This window comes from Suncus etruscus, chromosome 4, assembly GCF_024139225.1.
Source record: "Suncus etruscus isolate mSunEtr1 chromosome 4, mSunEtr1.pri.cur, whole genome shotgun sequence".
In the NCBI taxonomy this organism is placed as follows: domain Eukaryota; kingdom Metazoa; phylum Chordata; class Mammalia; order Eulipotyphla; family Soricidae; genus Suncus; species Suncus etruscus.
In genome coordinates, this window is record NC_064851.1 from 81,784,872 (window position 1) to 81,810,506 (window position 25,635).

Genomic DNA, 25,635 nt, shown 5'->3' on the forward strand with positions numbered 1-25,635 from the left:
CCTAACACTAAATGGAAATCAGAAGAGCTATCGTCCTTTGAACTGTGAAAAATAAGAGCACCAACAACAGAAAACTGGGGCCGGCGGTGGCGCTAAAGGTAAGGTGCCTGCCTTGCCTGCGCTAGCCTTGGATTGACCACGGTTCGATCCCCCGACGTCCCATATGGTCCCCCATGCCAGGAGCAACTTCTGAGCACATAGCCAGGAGTAACCCCTGAGCGTTACCAGGTGTGGCCCAAAAACCAAAAAAAAAAAAGAAAGAAAGAAAACTGACTTTGACAACTGTGACTGAACAGAGCCTACCTTGGGACTAATAAGGAAAACCCCACCCTAGGCTGTAGTCCAGGACACATAAAAACAACAACAACAACAACAACAACAACAAGATGTCTTATTGCAGAGGTCCAACTTGGACAAAGAGACTGAGCAGAACCTTTGGATCCATAATATCCTAGGCTTCGGCTTAGGGACTGAACGAAAACAGGGAGCAAGTGCTACAGAAGACTGAACACCACAACAACGATGGATAGGAACCTCTAGAACCTATCCTAGACCCTGACCTATAACCTGCGCAAATACCAAGATCGCTAGCTACAGTGGCTTGATTTTCTCACACACAACCAAGAGGAAACTTTCCTGGCATCACAAAAAAGCTTTTGGGATGGGGTGAAGAGTATATATGGAGCCAGGAGTTGATCCCATGATGGTATGCTTCAAGGATGGAGAAACCCTGAATCTCTTAGGCCACGGGAATTCCCTTTCTTCCCCAATGCTTACTGTGCGTATGCAAAAAAAAAAAAAAAAAAAAGTCGTAGAAACGCCAAACCCTACCACTCCAGCACCCGTACTTTTTCTTGTTTTGTTTTGATTTGTTAGCTTTTGACTTTATTTTCCTTATCTTTGTTCTTCCACTTTTCTCTTTCTTTTTCACACTTGTGGTTATTATTTTTATTTGCCGGGTCCATTTTTTTCTTTTTTCTTCCATTTTTCTTTTTTTTTTCTTTTCTCCTTTCTTTTTTTGGTAGTTGTCACCAAATTTTTTTCTCCCCTTTTTTTATCTCCAATGAAGGTGGAATGGATGCTCAATCTACAACAAACTGTAAAGTGGAGACCAGTTGCACTGGCATACTGGGGGGTAGAAGAGGGAGATGTGGGATGCATGCTGGGAACAGGGGTGGAGGGAGGACAACACTGGTGGTGGGAATTCCCCTCATTCATTGTCACTATGTACCATAAATGATGCAGTGAAAGATTTGTGATGCACTTTGGTCACAATAAAAGTTAAAAAAAAATTGGATTATTAATATTTTTGTCACAGTGTGAAACATGAAATAGTAAAATCTATACTGAAAACCACTGAAGTGTTTGATAACAAAATTTTGTTAAAAAGTAATATACATTCACAATTTAATTCATTTCATTCAGTAAAATTTATAATAGTTAATCATGGAAGAACATAGAGATGATAGTATTTCTTATAAAATGTTATATAACATTTAATGCTTAGTATTTAATTCTCACTTTTAAAAACTTGAAATAGGAAATAATCATTATTCACATTAAAAAAAGTTATCCCATGGGCTGGAGTAATAGCACAGCCATAAGATATTTGCGTTGCACGTGGCCAACACAAGATGGATCCCGGTTTGAATCCTGGCATCCCATATGGTCCCTCGAGCCTGCCAGGAGCAACTTCTGAGCACAAATACTCCTGAGCACTGCTGCTGGGTGTGACCCAACAAATAAACAAACAAAAAATTATTCCCATTCTGTAAGGTAATCAGAGCTGAGAATGGCTGAAGAAACATACCCAAAGTTGTATAGTAGCTAAGTAATATAACACGCTGTAATAATCATTTAGCTCAACATTACAGATTCACCCAAATAATTTAGAATAAAATGTTATTCTCAGTTATGTCTTATGGTAAAACTGTGAGTGATCTTCTTTTCATCTGTTTTTAGGGGATTATTTTTGCTACAGAAATATAATTGCTTTTGTAATAAAAATAATTGTAGAGAATGGGACATTTTCATTTGCAGAAAATAAAGTTTTAATATTTGACTTGTTATATGTTTTGATAAGCAAGTGGACATATAATTTAATTTCTGCCAGGCCAAAGGAGATTCTATTCAAAATTGGTTGCAATTATAAAACCAGTTATCTTTTCAGTGAAGGCTTATTTACTTATGTAGTTTATTTTACTTATGTAGTTTATGATTTCTGTCAGTAAGCCATTTATGCAGTTATGTTGAGAGGATTATGTAGTTTATCTTATCTATTTAACATGGAGACCACCAGAATAACTGAGTGCTTACTGAGAATTCTCTGTATGTCAGGGGAGCTTTGATGATCCTACTTTCATAGTTCTATTATAGGTACTTTACTATATGGAACTTCACTTTGGTACTTCAATTACCTACTTATAAATGTACTAGAATAAGTTTTAACCTTCTTTTCTTTGGAGAATCATGGCCTTTTCAGTAGGCAACTTAAGTCCATCTTTTTTATTATTATTTTCTAATTTTTATTATATATGTTATTATATAACACCATAATTTACCACATTGTTCACAATGCAATCATTCCAGACATTAAATATTTAAACATCAACCCCACATTCAGTATGACCTTCACCAGTGTCCCCAATTTTCTACCCACTACCAAAACCTGCCTCCATGCAGGCACTAACAAACTTACTTCACTTTGCTTATTACAACACAAAGGCAAATGAAAATATCAAAACTTAGATCAACATGGATCAGTTTGAAATGTTACATCTCTCCACGGGGTTACTAAAGTCAGTGTCTAAGATTGTACGGGTCAGCCATCTTTCTTGGCACAGATAATGGTCATTGTGATGGGAGAGAATGATTAGGACTTAGGTTTTTATACTACGGGGTTATGCAAGAGGTAGAGTCCTAGTGTTACAGCTCTTTTAGAATTTGTCCAGCAGGCCTTCTGGTCTCTACCGAAAGGCCCCCCCCCAAAAAGGGGGTAGAGTCCTGTGTATTACTGCAATATAAAAGAAAAAAGATCATCAAAGTCTGTTAGGCATTAAGCTTCAGGCTTAGTGTTAGGTTTAGTATTCATTTCTACTTTATTCTCTGAGTGATGAATAACTTCCTGTGCAAAAAAAAGCAAAGACAGATCTGATGTGCTATGTGACCTTGGGTATGACTCTCTCAATTACCTCTTAGCCTCTCTCAATTGCAGTTTTCTCATTGATAATATGGGACTATAAGCACTTTAAAGGTTTGTTGTAAAATGAAATATGGTCTGGCTTTCTCCTATTGTCTGAAATCATATATTTCTACTTGATGTAGATTACTTTTAGGGTCTGAGAACATTGCCACTAATAATGCATACAGAATATTTTTGAGCATTCTGAGACCGCCCAAAATAAGTGACTAAATCATATTGAACACTAATGTTCTACTTTCAGAGAGAGTGGAATAAAACCTGAAATAAAGAGAAATTAAACCTTAAAGAGATCCGGGATAGATTTCAAAATTCATTAGGTAGGTACTCAAAGTATATGTCTTTAATTATTTTATAATGAACACATTTTTGTTTATCTTAAGGACAGAACCCTTTGGGAGAGGGTTGGACAGACCCTTTGGGAGAGGGTTTTTGTTGTTGTTGTTGTTTTGTTTTGTTTTGGGCCACACCCGTTTGACCCTCAGGGGTTACTCCTGGCTATGCGCTCGCTCAGAAATTGCTCCTGGCTTGGGACACTGGGGGACCAAGGCCCTTCCTAGGCTAGTGCTTGCAAGGCTTACCTCTAGCGCCACCACTCTGGCCCTGGAGAGGGTTTTTAATACACATTTTGTTTTCTTTTGGTATACACTTGGCTGTACTCAGGGCTTAGTCCTAGTTCTGTGCTCAGGATTACTCCTTATGGTCTCTATTGGGTGAGGGAATCTAACCTGGGTTGCCTGCTTATAAGGCAAATGCCCCATTAGATGCACTATCTCTCCAGCCCTACTCATTTTATAAATAAGGGAAAATGAGGATTTGAAAGATAATTTAATTTTTATTTATTTATATATTTTTACCAAGTGCTCCATTGCTGCATGACATAGAACTACATGTTTCCAGGTTTCCTAAGAGTTTTCTCCGCATCTACTAACACATAACAATCTGGGTCTTACAATTTCAGTTTTTCATTTTGACGGCACTTTACGTCCAATACCAGTTTCTGAACTGGCCCAGATAAACTCCACATCTTACAAAGACTAAGCCCTTTTTTTTCTTACCAGTCATGATTTTGCCCATAAATATATAACAAAGCCAGCCTGGTCTCAGCAAATAGCTCTTAGGTTCGCCCTTGCTTGTGATGGATGCCAGCTCCCGGATTTGGCTCAGGTCTTACACCTACATGCATGTTCATATCTGGTGGAAGAGACTCTATAACCCTAGAGAGAAACTCTTCAGAGCGAGCTTTGCTGTAGGATGAATCTAGTGTAAACAAGCCACATTACAAAAGCGTGTACCCCCATCATGCTCATGGACACTCTACCAGGCAAAGCAGTTCCATAGCCAAACCTGACGCTGGTGAACAGGGAAGTCCACAGTGAGGAAGAGGAAGAGATTGGATTTGGGAGATGACACATAAAGGTTCCCTTTGACGGGCAAAAATCTAGATAAAGAAATGGATGTTCATGAAGACGTTCCTTCAGGGTTCATCAAGAACTTCAGGACTGAGTCCAGGACTGACCAGATGTCATTGAGGTAGGACTCTTATGGATGGTTCCTTGGCATGTTGATCCAGCACATAGCACCTGGAACTCACATGTAAGACATAGTTTTTTTTTAAATAATAATATCTTTATTTAAACACCATGATTACAAACATGTTTGTAGTTGGCTTTTAGTTAAAAAAAAGGGGGGGGGGGGCGGGAAGGTGGCGCTAGAGGTAAGGCGTCTGCCTTGCAAGCGCTAGCGTAGGATGGACCTCGGTTCGATCCCCCGGCGTCCCATTTGGTTCCCCCAAGCCAGGGGCAATTTCTGAGCGCTTAGCCAGGAGTAACCCCTGAGCATCAAATGGGTGTGGCCCAAAAACCAAAAAAAAAAAAAAAAAAGAACACCCCACTTTACCAGTGCAACCTTCCCACCACCAATTCCCCCAACCTCCTCCTCCCCTAGCCCTGCCTGTATTCCAGACAGGCATTCTACTTCTCTCACTCACAACCATTGTCATGATAAGTTGTTTGTGTAGTTATTTCTCTAATTGCACTCATCAATCTGTAGTAAGCTTCTATTGCTTTTCTAAACATTGGTTAGGGCTTGGTTTAAGATCCAAAATCATGTTCTTTTAGTAGTTAAAAATACATAAAGCTGTAAATAATTTTTTAACAAATTAGGAGATGATAGCTAAAACAAATAGATTTATTGTTCTCATGTCAAGAAATAGAGAGATGTATTTGCAGCTACTGGCTATTCTCAGTGGGGACATCAGAACCCAGCACTTTCCCATCCCTCTGCTTTATTGTCCACAACTTTCTGGCTATTTTTTTAAATCTGAGATTCTACTCTTTATTATTGCAAAATTGCTGCCACTCACAGTCCAGGCAGATGATAGGTAGAATATATAGACCCAGAAAATAGCCAGGAAAAGAGAGACTTTCTAGCATTTAGCCAGAGATCATCCCAATAGACTTACCCTTGTATATCACTGGAAAGCATAGAGTCACTTGTTAATCTCCTCCAATATCATAGGCCTTGCTGTCAAAGGCTTTGTTACACAAAATTCTGAACAAAATAGAAAATCTATTGGGTAAACAAAGATAGACACTGCCAGAGTTCCCTTTTCAAGACACGGTTGATAGAACTTTTCTCTCTCCTATGAAGCTTTTGCTCTGATACTGGTAGCTCTCCCAGAATTTGAGTTCTATTATCCTGCTTGTTTTCCATTGCATTTTTAACAGATTGGGTTGCTAAATCTCTTTTTTTCTCCAAACCTACTCACCGATTTGTTGGGAAAAAAATTACTGTCATATCTTCTTTTTTGTCCCTAGAGTTACACATATACTCACACAAATATGCACATACATAGGCAACTCTGAATATTTCATGACTGATTCTGGTTTGTAGCCAAGCTATTAAAATTTCAATACAACCTGAATTTTAATGAAACTTGTATATTGGTCACACACATTGCAAAATAAATCTATCCTATGTATATTTTACCTAAAAAGTAAAAACATAATAATTTTTTCAGCACCCACAATGGAATAAAGGAAAAACATACTTCTAGCTACAACTATTTTCCTTGAGATAGTTTCAGATTAACTCTTCTTTTAGTTCAATTTCAAGTACATTTCTAAAATTCATAAAACAATGAAAAATTACAAAGAACATTACTAAGACATAAAGTGTAGATTTCACTATCCCTAAATAATATGAGAATTTTTGTCAGGTAAGCAGCTATAAGAAGTGTTTGATTAGGGGTCCCCTGTTTGGGACATCAGGCTGGGAAAATCCATGAAACTACGCCTGCCCAGTGGGGCCCAACTGTGAAAAACTGTGAGTGCTACCTGTGTATGTCTGTCTACTGTCCTCTTGCGTGAAACTCTTGGGAGTGGGGCGAAAAGAGGCTCCAGCAGAGCACGGCCGCGTAGCAAAGCTACGCGGCTGTGCGCTCTTTCTAAAAAAACAACACCATCGCAACAAGAAGAAAAAAATCACACTAAGAACTGTGCTATATCACAGAAGCAAGCATTTCTCTCAGGACTGTCTTCTCTGTTGCATGCTCGGGCCTAAGATTTGATCCAGTGTGAGGCTTTATCCACGGAGGACTCCCCTCCCATAGAGGCAAGTCAGCCCATCCAGAAAGGGCTGAGCCAGAGGAGTGTGCTGCCTGCATCATATAGCCAATGAATACCACCACAACACGTAGAAAAACCCACAATACAAGTCTGACAATGGGGAAATATAGCAGGCCAGCATCAGACATAGAGAATGAAGATGACAATTCTGATGACCAGATAATGACCAACCAACTAATCAACCTCTCAGATAAAGACTTTAGACTAGCAATATGGAAGATGCTCAAAGAACTCAAAGAAACCATGGATAGAGTTGAACAGAACACTAATAAGAACCAAGAAAATATGAAGACAGAAATCACAAAACTCCGAACTAAAATAACATGTCAACTAACAGGCCTGAAAAACTCAGTAAACGAAGTGAATGACAAAATGGATAAGCTCTGGGACAGGGTATCAGAAGCTGAGAATAGACTTGGTGCTGTGGAAGATGAGATACATAACAATTCCATACAGCAGGAGAGATTGGAGAAAAAAAAGAAGTGTTTGATTAAAAAAATAATTCAGAGGCTGGAGCAGTGATGCAAGTGGTAGTTTGCCTTGCATGATCTAACCTAGGACAGACTGACGTTTGATACCCCGGCACCCCATATAGTCCCCCAAACCAGGATTGATTTCTGAGTGCATAGTCAAGAGTAACCCCTGAGTGTCACCGAGTGTGGCTCAAAAACCAAAAAAAAAAAAAAATCACTGTAAAACTGTGTAGAAATATGTTACTGGAGAGACCCGAAACACATAAAGCTATTTTAGAAATAAACTGATACCAATTACTTTAGTGAATAACACATTGCATTTATCCCAAGTCGTAGTAACAATGTTGGATTTTATAGTTCTTGGTAGGGCCTTGTGTATAAGAAGTCATGTAACTGCATTATTAATTCAATTTGGATACCTCTTTTTCTTATCTTGTATTTTACAATGTTCAGTATTGTCATTTTTCTAACATCCTAGCCTTGGAGTTCTGCCTACATTTCTGGTAACTCTTTTTAAGACTTAGAATAGCTCCAGGACTTAGTCTTTTGAAATCTATTAAGAGGGTTTCCTTTCTGCTAACCCCATGGTGTGTTCTATTTTCCTTTGTGTTCTCATAGCTATTTCTACCGTGTTTTTCAAGTAGCACAATTCAATGATGAGGAAAGAAAAACTGGCTGAGAATTTTGAAAATTGGAAAATTGGATTACTGCCAAAATTATGAGCCAGCCTGTTTGCCCCCTTTACTCCTCTACTTGTTTGGGTCACTAATGACTGGAAAGCCTGGGCATGAAAAGATTGGAGGCAATCTTTGATCTGCAGAAACAAGTACAGGTTTGCACATTTTAAGCAGTATTATAGGTATTCAATAAAATAAAAGGCAGCTATCTCTCTCACAGACCCATAAAAATTGATTTGTGTAGAAATTGCCATGATTACTCAAAAAGGTTTATTATTATTATTATTATTATTATTATTATTACAATTTTAATTCTTTCTCATTTACTTTCAACTTCATATTTCTGTCTCAGGTGTATCTTCTCTTGTCTTCATTAAAGGATTTTGGTATTCTATTTCATCTGATTCTTAGAAAAGCTAAGCTAGCTGCAGGATGCTTGCCCCTTCCTTTCATGACCTCCCTCCATGAAAAGGAGTAAGCTTCTAGAAAGAAGCCTTCAGGAAGCTTGAGATGCACTTCAATGGAAGTGAACTTTTGAAAGCTCCTCTTGCTTTTGGAGGAGTTGGGGGAGGAGGTCCGGAGAGAGACGTTGAAGTTTCCAAATAGCACTTCTCAAACCAACGTAATACTTTATCACTACCCACCCAAAGCTACATACAACATGTAGTGAGTATTCTTATTTTGCCCATTTCAGTTAATTGAGTTGGTGAAAAACACCACACAGATTCACCCCTTGCAAATTTAGAAACAAAAGGCCAGAGGGGTTCCAGTGTAGGAGAAGTATTCTTATTATTCACTTTTGTTTAACTTGCAAGTGTTTGTAGTAGTATTTGTATTTTTGTTTGTAATTAATCTTTATTTTTAATAAATAATAAATTTTTAATAAAGAGGATAATTGATACAATTTGTCTTTTTTTTGAATGGATATATCCTTTGTAGTTAGCATGTAGTCTATCTTGGGAGAATGTAATGTGTACTGGAGAAAAATGTGTGCTCACCTTTTGGGGGATGAAGGATCCTATAAATATCTACTAAACACAATGCTTCCATTTCTTCCTTCAGAGTTAGTGTTTCCTTAAGGAATTTGCTGCAGCATTCCCAATAATTGCTCTTATAGTTACCTCTGGGGAGTAGTCACAGGCAAATAAATCTTTTGAGTAATATTACCTGTTGCAGCTTTATATAAATTTGATTTTATTTTAATCACATACATAATGATTCAGCCTGCAAGCTATTGAGAAGTTAAATTTGAGGGTGGCTGGGCCATAGCCAGCTGTGCTCATGGTTTATTTTTGTCTCTGGGCTTAGGAATCACTCCTAGCTGTATTCGGAGGATCATATGTGTTGCTGGGGGCTCTAGTCAGCTATGTGCAAGGTATGTGTCTTAGTTCTTGTACTATCTCTCCAGCCCCAATAAAATTTTTAAATGATCATTTTAATACTTAACATAAAGATTAAAAGAGGTAAAGAAAAGGACTTAAAATATTTTATTTTGGAAAAATTCCTTAATCCCTACTGAGATAGAAATATCAAATTCATGTGTTCAGATAGAAAAATGGCATTATGACAGCCACACCAAAGCAAAGGAATTTGAATATTAGCACAGTGCTGCAAAAGTAGATGCACTATATTAAATTTATTATTTCTTTTCCTGTTCTGAGATTTCTTCATTTGTTTCGACTACTAGTATAGCCTTTCTATAACCCAGAGTTATTTTGGGCTTTGCTTTCCTGAATGCCATTATTACGCAGGTTCCTGAAGCATTTCTCCCATAGGATTGAAGGCATAATTTCAATGAGATTTCTTTTTTTCTATCTTAGTTTCTGAATCTAAATTGAAAACTTACAAGCCCATTGGTATAAATGAATAAAATCTGAAAATAAATGCATCTTCTTTCATTTGGGATCTGAATATAAATTAGTATTTAGAATGGATGAAGTAGAAAACAAGAGAAAGGAAAGAATAAAGATGAAATTAAAGGGCAGATTCTTGTTGTGTACTTAGAAATGGGAAACAATAATAGGTAGAATACCATTTGTCATAGATTATGGGACACCATAGCAACTACTACTTAATTTCTACAAAAGAGGAATCAGAGTGGTGGCAGAAACGGTAGGGTGTTTGCGTTGCATGCACTAACCTAGGACGGACTGTGGTTTGATCCCCACGTCCCATATGGTCCCCCAAGCCAGGAGCAATTTCTGAGCACATAGTCAGGAGTAACCCCTGAGTGTCATCAGGTGTGATCCAAAAAGAAAAGAAGAAAGAAAAAAATTCTACAACAGAGATACACCTTTTTTTTTTAATTGTGGTTGAAGTGAATTACAATTCTCTCACAGTAATATTTGAGGCACATAGTGACAATAACTGAGTGGCATTCCCACCACCAGTGTTGTCCTCTCTCCTCCCCTGTTCCGAGCATGCATCCCACATCTCCCTTCTTTACCCCAGTAATGCTGGTGCAACTGTTCCCCCTTGTTCAGCTTGTTGTAGATTGGGTATTGATTCTGTTGTCGTTGACTTTAGATTTGGTATTCATGTCTGTTCAGTTTTTATTTCCACCAAATGAACATTCAGCTGTCTGGCTTTGGTACCATCTGAGAGAAGAAGAAAAAAAGGAAAAAGAAAAAAAAAGGCAAACAAAAAAAGAGAAAAACTAGGAAGAGTTCGTCTAGGTGTTAAAAATAGCCATTTAGAAGAAGGAAGGGAAAAGGGAAGAAAAAGGTAGTAAAATAAGACCAACCAGGTATGGAAAAAAAAGAAGAAAAGAAAAATGAAAGAAAAAAAAAGAGAAAATAAAAGACTAGCAACTTCTTAAAATAAAGGGTTGTATTTCTTCTTTTTTGTTTGTTTGCACAGGCAAGGTAAATATAGGGAAAATTACAGTGGGAATTCCCTTGTCCTAAGAGATACAGGGTTTCTCTGCCCTTGAAGCATACTGCCATGGGAACAACTACTGACTCTATGCTCACTCATTTGCACACACTAAGGCCTTCTTATGGTGCCAGGAAACTTTCCACTCTGATGGGGGTGATTATATCCCACCTCTGTAGCTGGAGATCTTGTTATTTGTGTAGTTCATAGGGTGAAGGCTAGGAGAAAGTTTTTCATTATGGTTCTAGGAGTTCTGTTTCATCTGTTGTTGCAATCAGTCTTCTGTAATTAGTGGTCTTGGTTTTTGTACAGAAACTAGAACAGAGCCTAGGTCTTTCAGCATCGTTCCAGAAGTTATGCTCAGTTACAGTTTGACTTAGTCTTACAAGACTTAGAGATCTTGGTTTTTGTACAAATCCTAGGCTGAGGCCTAAACTAGGAACTTCCTCATTAGTCCCTTGATAGGTTCTGTCCAGTGGGTATTTGTCAAAGTCAGTCTTCTGTAGATAGCAATTTTGGTTTTTGGTTATTGCTTAGGGCAAAGGATGACATGTTTCCTGGTTGCATCATACCATTAGGTGCTGAGATGGAGCAACCCTCTCTTAGCTCAAGTTGTTGCCATTTCCTCATGTCAGAATGTCATGTTAAATCTGGTGCTAGTTGGTGCCTGGACAGCATTCCGAGTTTCCCCTGAGGAGTTTGGTTCCTGGTGCTGTTGCTGGGACCTATGTCTGATCCATGTCTGGGATCTGGGGTTGCTGTCCAATCACGTGGAGTCTAGGTTGGGTCTACATGACACATGCTTATGGTGGGAGGTGATTCTGCATTTAAAAAAAATATGGGTTCAGGGGCCGGGTGGTGGCGCAAGAGGTAAGGTGCCTGCCTTGCCTGCACTAGCCTTGGACAGACCACAGTTCGATCCCCCAGCGTCCCATATGGTCCCCCAAGCCAGGAGCAACTTCTGAGCGCATAGCCAGGAGTAACCCCTGAGCGTTACCGGGTGTGGCCCCCCAAAAAAACCAAAACGAAAATATGGGTTCTTATCCCTAGTAGATAAGAGCTTGTTTTGGTTCATAATATTTTCCTTTACTTAAAGTGCCTATTCAAAAGGATATGGTGACATATTTTATTGCTGGTGGATTTGAAGGTAAGAATGATAGTCTGCAAAATATCTGTGCCCTGATTTTGATCTGAACTTTTATCTCAGGCAAGACTTTTCTTGTAGGTTTTCGTATCAGGCAGAACCAAAACAGGTGAGGTTGTAGAGAGAAAGAGAGAAAAGAAAAAAATTATATCTATATGTATATAGATATATAATAAAAGAAAAAATACATTTGAAAAAAGGCATTAAAGAAAAATGCTGTTTATGAGGCTGACTTTCTTTTGGGAATATACAGACTAGGAGATATTATTATAGAGGTATTAAACACATAAAGGGAATATAGGCTTCCCCATTGAAGTCTTTTGCGATGTTCTTGTGGTGGGTGGAGTCCCGGGCAATTATTTTTATCACACATCATGTCTGTTGAGTTTGCAAAATTACTGTACTCATGAGGGAAGTGTCCTTGGTCTGAGGTCCTTCTGGGGCTGAGTCAGTGGCATGCAACTGTCCATGATTAAGAGGGTGAGAAGAAGGTCCAGGAAACATGAATTAGCAGGTGTGTTGGTTGTAATTTCTTGCCAAGACATGTGATGTGGGGCTGGGAGGGTGTCCTTTCGGTTTGGGAGCTTGGTGGTGGTTTGTTGGAGCAGGAGGTTGGTCCTGGTACCTGCTGGGCTAATAACTGAGGGTAAAAAGGGTTAAATAAGGAGGAATAATGGGTTAGGATTTGGAGATGAGAGGCTAGAAGGATTTCTGAAGGCAGGGAGAAGGGTAATATATAAGAGGGGCTATATACAATTTGGGCATGGCTTGTTTACAATTTAGGTTTGGCAATCAGAAAGGAGTCCACTGTCTACCAACTCATGCCCACATAATGACAGGCGTTAGTGTTCTATTCTTAGGTTGACCCTTATATGCTGGGTCTGAGCTCTTAAGATATGATTGAGTTAAGAAAAGATAAATAATTGGTTAAGATATGGCTTAGGAAAGAAGGGGAAAATAAAAGATAAGAGAGAGGAGAAAAGAGTAATTAAATACAGTGCAATAAATTGAATGGATAAAAAAGAGTAAAGGATACAGGGGGAAAAAGAAGTAGAGAGAAGAGGAGAGAGAAATGGAAGAAAGAAAGAAAGAAAGAAAGAAAGAAAGAAAGAAGGAAGGAAGGAAGGAAGGAAGGAAGGAAGGAAGGAAGGAAGGAAAGAAAGAAAGAAAGAAAGAAAGAAAGAAAGAAAGAAAGAAAGAAAGAAAGAAAGAAAGAAAGAAAGAAAGAAAGAAAGAAAGAAAGAAAGAAAGGTAAAAAAAAAAAAGGATGTAGTGATTTGCCAAAACATATTCGGTGAGTGGGACAACAAAGATACTTCTTAAAAGAAATGCCATTCTGTTTCTTTTGTAAATTGGCTGTAGACATGTTCTGTATCTGTTGAAGATCTTACAGGATTTGTACGTATTTGGGTCATTTTCTTTACAGTAAGATGATAATACATAAAATAGTCATATATTATTAACATATAATATTTTATTCTTAATAACACCCCTGCATTATGCCTATTTTCAGATGAGGCAAGGAGAGTTTAGGTTAAGACTCGAAGATTGGGCCCGGAGAGATAGCACAGCGGCGTTTGCCTTGCAAGCAGCCGATCCAGGACCAAAGGTGGTTGGTTCGAATCCCGGTGTCCCATATGGTCCCCCGTGCCTGCCAGGAGCTATTTCTGAGCAGACAACCAGGAGTAACCCCTGAGCATCGCCGGGTGTGGCCCAAAAACCAAAAAAAAAAAAAAAAAAAAAAAGACTCGAAGATTATGTTAGGTTCTTGTCATTGTTGCTCAGTCAGTAAGTGTTCTAACTGGATTTTAAATCAAGTTGCTCCTTCTACTTCATATAGCATGCAGACCTCTAAGAAGCAATGTAACTGTTAACAAACAACACTCAAAAAGACAAACTTGAGAGCATAAAAACCGGCTAACCTTTGCAAAAGCTGGCTCCCTGTGTGTGACACCAGGCGGGGAAAATCCGCAAAAGTACACCGGCCCAGTGGGGCTCAGCTGTGAAAGACTGTGAGTGTGACCTGTCTATGTCTGTCTACTGTCCTCTTGCATGAAACTCTTGCGAGTGGGGCAAAAAGAGCCTCCAGAAACCTCGCTCGCCCAGACGCCATTTTCAGGGAGGGACTTCAGAGCATAAAAACCGGCTAACCTTTGCAAAAGCTGGCTCCCTGTGTGTGACACCAGGCGGGGAAAATCCGCAAAAGTACACCGGCCCAGTGGGGCTCAGCTGTGAAAGACTGTGAGTGTGACCTGTCTATGTCTGTCTACTGTCCTCTTGCGTGAAACTCTTGCGAGTGGGGCAAAAAGAGGCTCAGAGGAGCACGGCCGCTCCGCTTTGCTACGCGGCCGTGCACTCTTTCTAAGGAAAGAACTCCATTGCAACAAGAAGGAAAAATCACACTAAGAACGGCGCTATATCACAGAAGCAAACATTTCTCTCTGGACTGTCTTCTCTGTTGCATGCTCGGGCCTAAGATTTGACCCAGTGTGAGGCTTCATCCACGGAGGACTCCCCTCCCATAGAGGCAAGTCAGCCCATCCAGAAAGGGAGGAGCCAGAGGAGTGTGCTGCCTACATCATATAGACAATGAATACCACTACAACACGTAGAAAAACCCACAATACAAGTGTGACAATGGGGAAACAACGCAGGCCAGCATCAGACATAGAGAATGAAGATGACAATTCTGAGGACCAGATAATGACTGAACAACTAATCAACCTCTCAGATAAGGACTTTAGACTAGCAATATGGAAGGTGCTCAACAGACTCCAAGAAACCATGGATCGAGTTGAACAGAACACTAATAAGAACCAAGAAAATATGAAGGCAGAAATGACAAAACTCCAAACTGAAATAACATGTCAACTAACAGGACTGAAAAAGTCAGTAAACGAAGTGAATGACAAAATGGATAAGCTCTGGGACAGGGTATCAGAAGCTGAGAATAGACTTGGTGCTGTGGAAGATGAGATACATAACAATTCCATACAGCAGGAGAGATTGGACAAAAAACTTAAAGCAAATGAGCAGACAATGGAAAAATTAGTCAAAGAATGGGAACAGACGAAAATAGAAGTCTATGATAAGATCAACAGAAACAACTTAAGAATCATTGGAGTCCCAGAGACCCAGGAAGAAAATTTCCAGGAAGAATCAATGGTCAAGAACATCATTAAAGAGAAACTTCCAGAGCTAAAGAATATATGTGATCAAATCCTGCATGCCCAAAGAGTACCAACCAAAAGAGACCCCAGAAAAACCACCCCAAGACACATCCTAGTCACAATGACAAATCCCACAGATAGAGACAGAATTCTGAAAACAGCAAGATCAAAAGGGGAAATCATGTTCAAGCAAGCTTCCCTGAGATTTACAGCAGACCTGTCACCAGAAACGCTCAATGCCAGAAAGCAGTGGTGGGATATTGTGACAAGACTGAATGAAATGAATGCTTCACCCAGAATACTATACCCAGCAAAACTCACTTTCCGGTTTGATGGAAGAATACATGGTTTCACAGACAAAAAACAGCTCAGAAACTTCACAGACACAAAACCAGTCTTAAGAGAAAAACTGAAAGACCTAATCTAAGACAAGACTACCCAAAAGACACACCAAATTTTGAAATAAAGATGGCGTTAAATCCCAGGACAATTCTTTCTCTCAACGTCAATGGACTAAATGCACCAGTTAAGAGACACAGAGTGGCTAAATGGATCAAAAAACTCAATCCAACCTTCTGCTGCCTACAAGAAACGCACCTGAATAGTCAGAACAAACATAGACTCAAAATAAAAGGCTGGAGAAAAGTTATCCAAGCAAACAACACCCATAAAAAAGCTGGAGTGGCCATACTAATATCAGATAATGCAAACTTTATACTCAGGAAGGTTGTAAGGGACAAAGATGGACATTTTATATTAATCAAGGGGTACGTAGAGCAGGAAGAATTCACTCTCCTAAACATATATGCACCGAATGAGGGGCCAGCAAAATATTTAATACAACTGTTGACAAATCTGAAAAATAATATCAACAACACAATAATTGTGGGGGACCTTAACACGGCTTTGTCAACACTGGACAGGTCAACCAGACTGAAACCCAACAAGAATATACTAGACCTGAGGAGAGAAATGGAAGAAAGAGGCCTAGTGGATATATATATAGGACACTCCATCCCCAGAAACCTGGATACACATTCTTCTCCAATGTACATGGGACATTCTCCAGGATAGACTACATGCTGGCACATAAAACATACCTCCATAAGATCAAGAGGATAGAAATTTTGCAGACTACCTTCGCTGACCACAAGGCTCTGAAATTATTTGTGAACTCCAAAGGGACTCAGAAGAAACACTTTAACACCTGGAAGTTAAACAGCCTCATGCTCAATAACCAGTGGGTCCGAGATGAAATCAAGGAGGAAATAAAAAGGTTCCTGGAAACAAATGACAATAAAGACACAAACTCTCAGAACTTATGGGACACAGCAAAAGCAGTACTGAGAGGAAAATTTATAGCTTTGCAAGCACACATCAGGAAGGAAGAAGGAGCTTACCTGAGTAGCTTAATGACACAGCTAATAGAACTAGAAAATGCTCAACAAAAGGACCCAAGAATAGGAAGACAGAAGGAAATAACAAAGCTGAGAGCAGAAATCAACGAAGTGGAAACTCAAAAAACAATCCGAAAGATCAACGAAAGCAGAAGTTGGTTCTTTGAAAAAATAAACAAGATTGATAGACCACTGGCAAACCTAACAAAGAAAGAGAGAGAGAGAAACTTGATAACTCGTATCAGGAATGAAAAAGGAGAGATCACTACTGATATGACAGAGATTCAAAGGGTAATCAGAAACTACTTTGAAAAACTCTACGCCACTAAAAATGAGAACCTGGAAGAAATGGATAAATTCCTGGACTCTTATAATCTTCCACGGTTGAAGGAAGAGGATGTAGCATATCTAAACACCCCCATCACCATTGATGAAATTAAAACAGTAATCAAATGTCTGCCGAAAAACAAAAGCCCAGGTCCAGATGGATTCACTAATGAATTCTATCAAACTTTCCAAGAGGAACTACTGCCAATCTTGGCAAGACTCTTTCATGAAATTGAACAAACAGAAACACTTCCAAATAGCTTTTATGAAGCCAACATCACCTTGATACCTAAACCAGACAGAGACGCTACCAAAAAAGAAAATTACAGACCAATATCACTGATGAATGCAGATGCAAAGATCCTCAACAAAATCCTGGCAAATAGGATTCAATGCCTCGTTAAGAAGATCATCCACTACAATCAAGTAGGTTTCATCCCAGGAATGCAAGGCTGGTTTAACATCCGTAAATCTATCAACATAATACACAACATCAATAACAAGAAAAATAAAAACCACATGATCATATCAATAGATGCAGAGAAAGCATTTGATAAGGTCCAACACCCATTCTTGATCAAAACTCTCAGCAAGATGGGAATGGAGGGAACCTTCCTCAATATAGTGAAGGCCATCTACCACAAGCCAGTGGCAAATATTATCCTCAATGGAGAAAAACTGAAAGCCTTTCCTCTAAATTCTGGCACAAGACAAGGCTGTCCTCTCTCACCACTCCTTTTCAACATAGCACTGGAAGTACTTGCTATAGCGATTAGGCAAGAAAAGTATATCAAGGGAATCCAGATAGGAAAGGAAGAAGTCAAGCTCTCACTGTTTGCAGATGACATGATACTCTACTTAGAAAACCCTAAAGACTCTATCAAAAAGCTTCTAGAAACAATAGACTCATATAGCAAGGTGGCAGGCTACAAAATTAACACACAAAAATCAATGGCCTTTCTATATACCAATAGTAATAAGGATGAAATGGACATTAAGAAAACAACCCCATTCACAATAGTACCACACAAACTCAAATATCTTGGAATCAACTTGACTAAATATGTGAAGGACCTATACAAAGAAAACTATAAAACTCTGCTCCAAGAAATAAGAGAGGACACACGGAAATGGAAACACATACCCTGCTCATGGATTGGCAGGATTAACATCATCAAAATGTCAATACTCCCCAAGGCATTATACAGATTTAATGCCATCCCTCTAAAGATACCCATGACATTCTTCAAAGAAGTGGATCAGACACTTTTGAAATTCATTTGGAACAATAAACACCCTCGAATAGCTAAAGCAATCATTGGGAAAAAGAATATGGGAGGAATTACTTTTCCCAACTTTAAACTGTACTACAAAGCAACAATTATCAAAACAGCATGGTATTGGAATAAGGATAGGTACTCAGATCAGTGGAATAGGCTTGAATACTCAGAAAATGTTCCCCAGAGATACAACCATCTAATTTTTGATAAAGGAGCAGGAAATCCTAAATGGAGCAGGGAAAGCCTCTTCAACAAGTGGTGTTGGCACAATTGGATAGCCACTTGCAAAAAATTGAACTTAGACCCCCAGCTAACATCATGTACGAAGGTAAAATCCAAATGGATTAAAGACCTCGATATCAGCCCCAAAACCATAAGATATATAGAACAGCACATAGGCAAAACACTACAGGACATTACAGGCATCTTCCAGGAGGAAACTGCACTCTCCAAGCAAGTGAAAGCAGAGATTAACAGATGGGAATATATTAAGCTGAGAAGCTTCTGCACCTCAAAGGAAATAGTGCCCAGGATACAAGAGCCACCCACTGAGTGGGAGAAACTATTCACCCAATACCCATCAGATAAGGGGCTAATCTCCAAAATATACAAGGCACTGACAGAACTTTACAAGAAAAAAACATCTAACCCCATCAAAAAATGGGGAGAAGAAATGAACAGACACTTTGACAAAGAAGAAATACGCATGGCCAAAAGACACATGAAAAAAATGTTCCACATCACTAATCATCAGGGAGATGCAAATCAAAACAACGATGAGATACCACCTCACACCCCAGAGAATGGCACACATCACAAAGAATGAGAATAAACAGTGTTGGCGGGGATGTGGAGAGAAAGGAACTCTTATCCACTGCTGGTGGGAATGCTGTCTAGTTCAACCTTTATGGAAAGCGATATGGAGATTCCTCCAAAAACTGGAAATCGAGCTCCCATACGATCCAGCTATACCACTCCTAGGAATATACCCTAGGAACACAAAAATACAATACAAAAACCCCTTCCTTACATCTATATTCATTGCAGCTCTATTTACCATAGCAAGACTCTGGAAACAACCAAGATGCCCTTCAACAGACGAATGGCTAAAGAAACTGTGGTACATATACACAATGGAATATTATGCAGCTGTCAGGAGAGATGAAGTCATGAAATTTTCCTATACATGGATGTACATGGAATCTATTATGCTGAGTGAAATAAGTCAGAGAGAGAGAGAAAAATGCAGAATGGTCTCACTCATCTATGGGTTTTAAGAAAAATGAAAGACACCCTTGTAATAATAATTTTCAGACACAAAAGAGAAAAGAGCTGGAAGTTCCAGCTCACCTCAGGAAGCTCACCACAAAGAGTGATGAGTTTAGTTAGAGAAATAACTACATTTTGAACTGTCCTAATATTGAGAATGTATGAGGGAAATGTAGAGCCTGTTTAGGGTACAGGCGGGGGTTGGGTGGGGAGGAGGGAGATTTGGGACTTGGGTGATGGGAATGTTGCACTGGTGATGGGTGGTGTTCCTTTTATGACTGAAACCCAAACACAATCATGTATGTAATCAAGGTGTTTAAATAAAAAAAAAAAAAAAAAGACAAACTTAAATGGCTTCTCTGCTCATCTCCCCCTCGCCCCACAAAGCCATGTTAGCACCTTTATTGAGATAAAAATCACATCATAATATTTCTTATTTAAAAAAATACACATCAGTAGTTTTCAGTGTATTTGAAGTTACGTAACCATCACTACAATGTAATTTTGGGAATATTTTCTCACCTCCAACCTAAAGAAATTTATACCCAGGAGCTCTGTTTCCTGTTCTATTCTATTCCTAGCAAAAGTCAATCTATATCTGTCTCTATGGATTTGCTCCTTTAAACATTTACTGTAAAGGATGCTGCAGTTCAGGTGATCACTTGTTTTTGGCCTCTTTTCACGTACTATGTGGCAAGGTTCATTCACATTGTACCAGTACTTTGCTTTTTCTTTCAAGATAACTGTAAAGAGTCACATAATCTTCTAAATAGTACATGAATTGGGAGTGCAGCAAAGGAGTAAAAGATCACTTATGTGTAGTAGGAATCTTCGTTTAAAATAGATATTTAAGGGCCTGGAGAGATAGCACAGCGGCGTTTGCCTTGCAAGCAGCCGATCCAGGACCAAAGGTGGTTGGTTCAAATCCCAGTGTCCCATATGGTCCCCCGTGCCTGCCAGAAGCTATTTCTGAACAGACAGCCAGGAGTAGCCCCTGAGCAATGCCGGGTGTGGCCCAAAAACCAAAAAAAAAAAAAAAAAAAGATATTCAAAAAGTAAAACATCTATTCAAATGACTTACTAATATTTATAAACCTACTCTAAAAATTACGTTACTTTGAATTTTATAGGAAAATGATACTGGAAACTAAGTGAAAATTCAGAATCCCATTTGTTGCTTAGAAAGATTGACTTTGGTCACATTTTCTATTTTGCCTATAATTTTGATATCCTTAGATAAGCATAATTTTAAATTAGTTGATTTTTGTAAAGCATTCTTTAAATCATTTTGTTCATTTTCTCTGTAAGTTGCCAAATATTTCATCTGGGTTCTAAATTTGCCCTCGACCTATTTTTCTGAATGATAATGTAAACCCTTGTCTTGTTTTCTCTTCATTGACATGCTTATACAATGTACTTCCTAGATATTTAATTTGGTATTAAATGTGATTCCATAATATTTCATTTGGACAATAACAATAGCATTTTCCCCTATCACTAGCACAACAGTGACCTCAGTGTTCAATATAAATACTTGCCGAATATAACTGAATACCTAAAATAGATGTGCCTTTTCTGGGAAAAGAAATCAAGTGTGACAAGTGATCTTTTTGCCATTTGTTTGCAGAGATCTTCCAGCATGAAGTCTGTGCTGATTATAAGCAGAGGTCGCTCTGGAGTAGAGAACCATAACCTTCTCTGCCCACCTACCAGAGGGTAGGAAGGTTTGTTCTCATCAATAGAAATGGCTGGAAAAAATCCTGATCGCTTGATTCTGGAAAAGAAGCCATTTAAATCCTGCTTCCTTCATTCTCCTATTTGCTTAGGCATGTAAGGTCAATTGTCTTCTTTCTTTGTTTCCCATTGCTAGACTCTCAAAAAGCATATTGCCCTTTTGACTATTCTGCTAACTGATGATATAGACTACAACCAAAATATTCCTGACATGTGCATAGCTCCTCCCTGGGACAGCCATATCCTCAGTGCTGAACAAGGCCTGATGGCTTGTGAAGAGGTGAATGGAAGACTGGGTGTGGAGAGTAGCAGTTTTTCTTTTGGACTGTTCCAGTTGGTGCTCTACTTCTGAAGATCTTCATTTTTCCAGAAAGTAAATTAAGTTTAACTCTAGGCACCCTAAATCAACTTCTACAATGTTGGTAGAATCATTATAAAAAGTCGAGAGTTGAAGACCTCTATCAACTTTGGAAAGCCTTACATGAAGGTAGAAGGTATGATGGGTTACCCTGCCAAAGACTTTGACCATACGCTTAGAATTTTTACAGATGTCTACAGAAAAGGACAGTGTCTACCTGTTGTGTGATGAAGATGTCGTTGGGGAAAGTCGGGAGCTTTTGAAGAACATAGTCCTGGGTTGAGCTTAATTTGTATAATGTTGGACAGATTACTAAACTCATTTTTTGTTAATCTAAACTGGGGCAATGTACAATTTACATCTCTCTTGTGGGGGATTATATTAAATAATATCTATCTAAAGTGAAAGAAGTTAGCTATAGTTGCCCAGAACCAGAGGTTCTGAAGATGGTTATGTCACATAGTAAAGTTAATTTCTTTTTCATTGCAGATTTTTATGAACAGTTAATACTCTCCTTTAACTAACATACTGGCTCCACCTGCCAGAATCGTTACTTGCTTTCTGACTTATTTCAAGTTGATATGGGCTGATCCTGAGTACATAATACATAATATAAAATTAGTTCATCCTTTTCCATATCTCACATCTAAATTGGTGGGTCCACACTCTACCAAGAAGATAAATTTTGCACTCAATAGTTTTGTTTGTTTGTTTAGGGGCTATTCTCAGTGGTGCTTGGGAGTTTTTCCTTAAAAATCACTCCTTTAAGTTTGATGATTTAGGAACTCACGCAGTGACTGAATTTATGCTCAACCTATTGAACTATCTCTCCAGTCTTGTAGGATTAACCGATGCCACTCATTGGTTGGAAACATCTTTGAATGCAGTACCTTGAATTGGTGTTTAGACAACTTAATCTCCACCCTAGGGTGTGGCCTGATTCTTCCCAGTAAATATCCTGGATCTCAGAAAAGTCCTGTCTTGCATTTCCAGACTTCACTGAGCTGTTTGCTTCTTAGGCTTGCATATTGGGACTCCTGAACCTGTTTCACCTTCTTCAGTGTTTGTGGATTATTTTCTGCATTGGCATTGGCTTCCAGACCTGCAACTCTTCTGTGCCCCTACTTTGGAGCTTGAGACCTGATTAACAGTAGATTTTTGTTGAAGAGTCAACCCATTAATTTAATATTCAGAAGAAAGAACTTTAAGAATAAAGTTGCTATAATATCTGAGTTAGAGGTATGGGAATGACTCAGGAAAATGCAAAACTGCCTGCACTGCAAGCCTACATCTGCAAATGTAACCCCCAACACCTTCCACATATGCTAAATGCATCCAGCATCCAGCATCTCTGCTGTTTGGGGTTCCCAGCTTCATGACTAAATATATAATCTCTGACTTTGCAGCTAGGTGTGTATGCAAGCCTCATACCCTGGTGTGCAATCTGCAAGCACTTGAACTAAAGAATATAGAAACACTGCAGTCAGAAGTGTGCCTTCATGAGTTCATATGAGGACCACAGTGACCTCTAAGAAGCACCAATGTAGAATTTACAGCACTAAAGCTGTAAATGTGACACATTTAGAGAGCTCAGTGACTCAGTGTATGAGCACCACAACCAAGCAGGTCTGTAATCCTGCAATCATCACAACAGCCTAAAGGGAGAAATAAATTCTATTAAAATATTAGTTTTAGCCTTCCTTTCTCTATTCATAACAAATGAATTAATGCAAGCAGCAGAGATGGAAGTTGTTACCCTATTTTTTTGTTACTAAAGAGGCTTCAATGACCTCCTGATTCAGGACCCTGAGAGACTCCTAATGCTGTGCTGTGAGTTTTATTCAAGCTGAGTTTCCATACACCCAGACCAGTTACTTATCTCTCCTTTCTTCCAGAAAATTGTTATACAGATAAGGCTAGATACATGCAGTAAAATCTTTGCAGGTTCTATTTCACAAAAATATGCCAGTCTCTCCTGGAGAATGGTGCACTTTTTGTTTGTTTGTTTGTTTGTTTTTTGTTTTGGGCCACACCCAGTGATGCTTAGGGGTCACTCTTGGCTATGGGCTCAGAAGTCGATTCTGGCTTGAGAGACCATATGGGACATCGGGGGATGGAACAGCTGTCTGTCCTAAACTAGCGCCTACAAGGCAGACTCCTTATGCCCTGCCCCACCGCTTCAGCCCTTGGTACACTTTTTTTGAGAGTCTAAAACTAAAAACCAAACCACCACCATGTTCTCTGGAATCTTCAAGCCTATCTCATGACCCAGCTACAAAACAAGCTCATCTCAGAAGGCTGAAAGCATCTATTTCAGTCAGGCCCTTTGGTGGTCAGTTTTGATTTCCTAATCTTGTGCTTTAGCTTAATCCGATAAACTATCTCAAATCCTTTTGAAAGTAAGCAGGTTGCAAATCCTAAATAAATAAGACCGCAGCCACTGCAAGCTGGCTGTGGACTGACATCAAGGACAGTGATGAGCAATCTCCTCCCCACCTATGATGAATGCTTTCCCAGGCACCATGAAGCTCTCACTGTACCCTATGACAGCTGTGAATGTAGTGGGGAGAAGAAGCCTTTCAACATTTTGTTTTCCCTAATGGTGGAACATGTGAGATATAGGCGGGGTGATTATTATAAACACTTTATGGTCAGCTTAATCTGATACTCAGATTCTGTCTTCTATGCAAAGATGGCTGAATAAACAAGTGCACAAATGGGAATTAATTAGTCCCTGAACACATTAACAAAACTGACGTTTTTTCCAGGAAACAAGTCCAACATTAAACTTCACCTCTGTGCAACTTGGTGCACTTTGTCATTGAAACCAGTGGCATTCAGCCTGACATAGAGACACTCACTATGTACTTTATTTACGTATTTATTTATATACTTACTTATTTAGGTCTTTGGGCCACATCTGGTGCTCAAGGGTTATTCCTGGATTTGCACTCAGGAATCACTCCTGGCAGGCTTGGGGAACATATGGGATGCCAAAGATCAAACATGGGTCAGTTGCATGCAAGACAAATGATCTCCCCAATGTACAATGGCTCCTGCCTCCTCACTGTGTTCTTTAAGTTTGTGGGTATCTAGGTCCCACCTTCAGGAATTCTGATTCAGTGGTCTAGATTGGTCTGGGTATCACTGGTTTCATTAAAAACTCCCTAGGAGAATATAATGTGTACTTAGGGCTGAGTCTAAAGGCTAAAAAAAAGTTTAAAAGCTAGTCTAAAGCTAGCTTTAATCAACCCCATATTTTTTTTTTTTTTTACTAATGTGCCATTTTGGTTTATGGACTCATTTTGTCTCTCTGAAACTGTAATTATTCATTGTGTAAGGATTGAAAAAGATGTCTTATTTGGACTGTTTGTCAATGCATGGGCCTCAGAGAATGTGATAGCACACATATTAAAGATAAACCTCCTATTTACCTGGGATATATGCATAGCATTTGGTGTCGCAGAATAGCTATTGGGGTCGGTTGAGTTAGGGAACTTCTTTGAGTTCCCTCAAGAAAAGTGGATGCGCAGGAGGCAAAATATGAAGAAATAAGAGTCCACACAATTCTATGTGGAGAAACAGCATTCTAAGTTTAATGTCTGGGACAGGAATATATGATCTATTTTTACTAGACAAAGGTATGAAAAAGATGCTTACAATTACAAAGCACAGATTAACAATAAAACAATATATCTGTCTAGGGTGGTACGCAGGCCTGAATAGATCTAATATTATGTAAAGGTCTTAAGGAGAAGTTTAATTTAAATATCTCAAAGCAGTTCCTGGCAAGCTAGCCTCAGATTAAAATAAGGGATGAGTGAAAAAGCAGAAATTCTGTGTCTAGTTTTTGTTTTTTGTTTTTTTTTTTGTTTGGTTTGGTTTTTGGGCCACACCCAGTGACGCTCAGGGGTTACTCCTGGCTATGCGCTCAGAAATCGCTCCTGGCTTGGGGGACCATATGGGACACATGGGGGATCGAACGGTGATCCATCCTAGGTCAGTGGGCAAGGCAAATGCCTTACTGTTTGTGCCACCACTAAGGCCCCTAGTTCCTGTTTTCAAGGGGCAAGGCTCTATTGTTTTAGAGGTCAAAATGAAGGA

At 39.1% G+C, this 25,635-nt stretch overlaps 1 non-coding gene across 1 annotated transcript; it reads left to right on the forward strand.

Annotated features, from left to right (window-relative positions):
* The first annotated feature begins 2,920 nt into the window (after positions 1 to 2,920).
* LOC126007665 (U7 small nuclear RNA) lies at positions 2,921 to 2,982 on the forward strand. Its single transcript, XR_007495167.1, has one exon. It is a non-coding gene; the product is annotated as a U7 small nuclear RNA (small nuclear RNA).
* Positions 2,983 to 25,635: the final 22,653 nt, after the last annotated feature.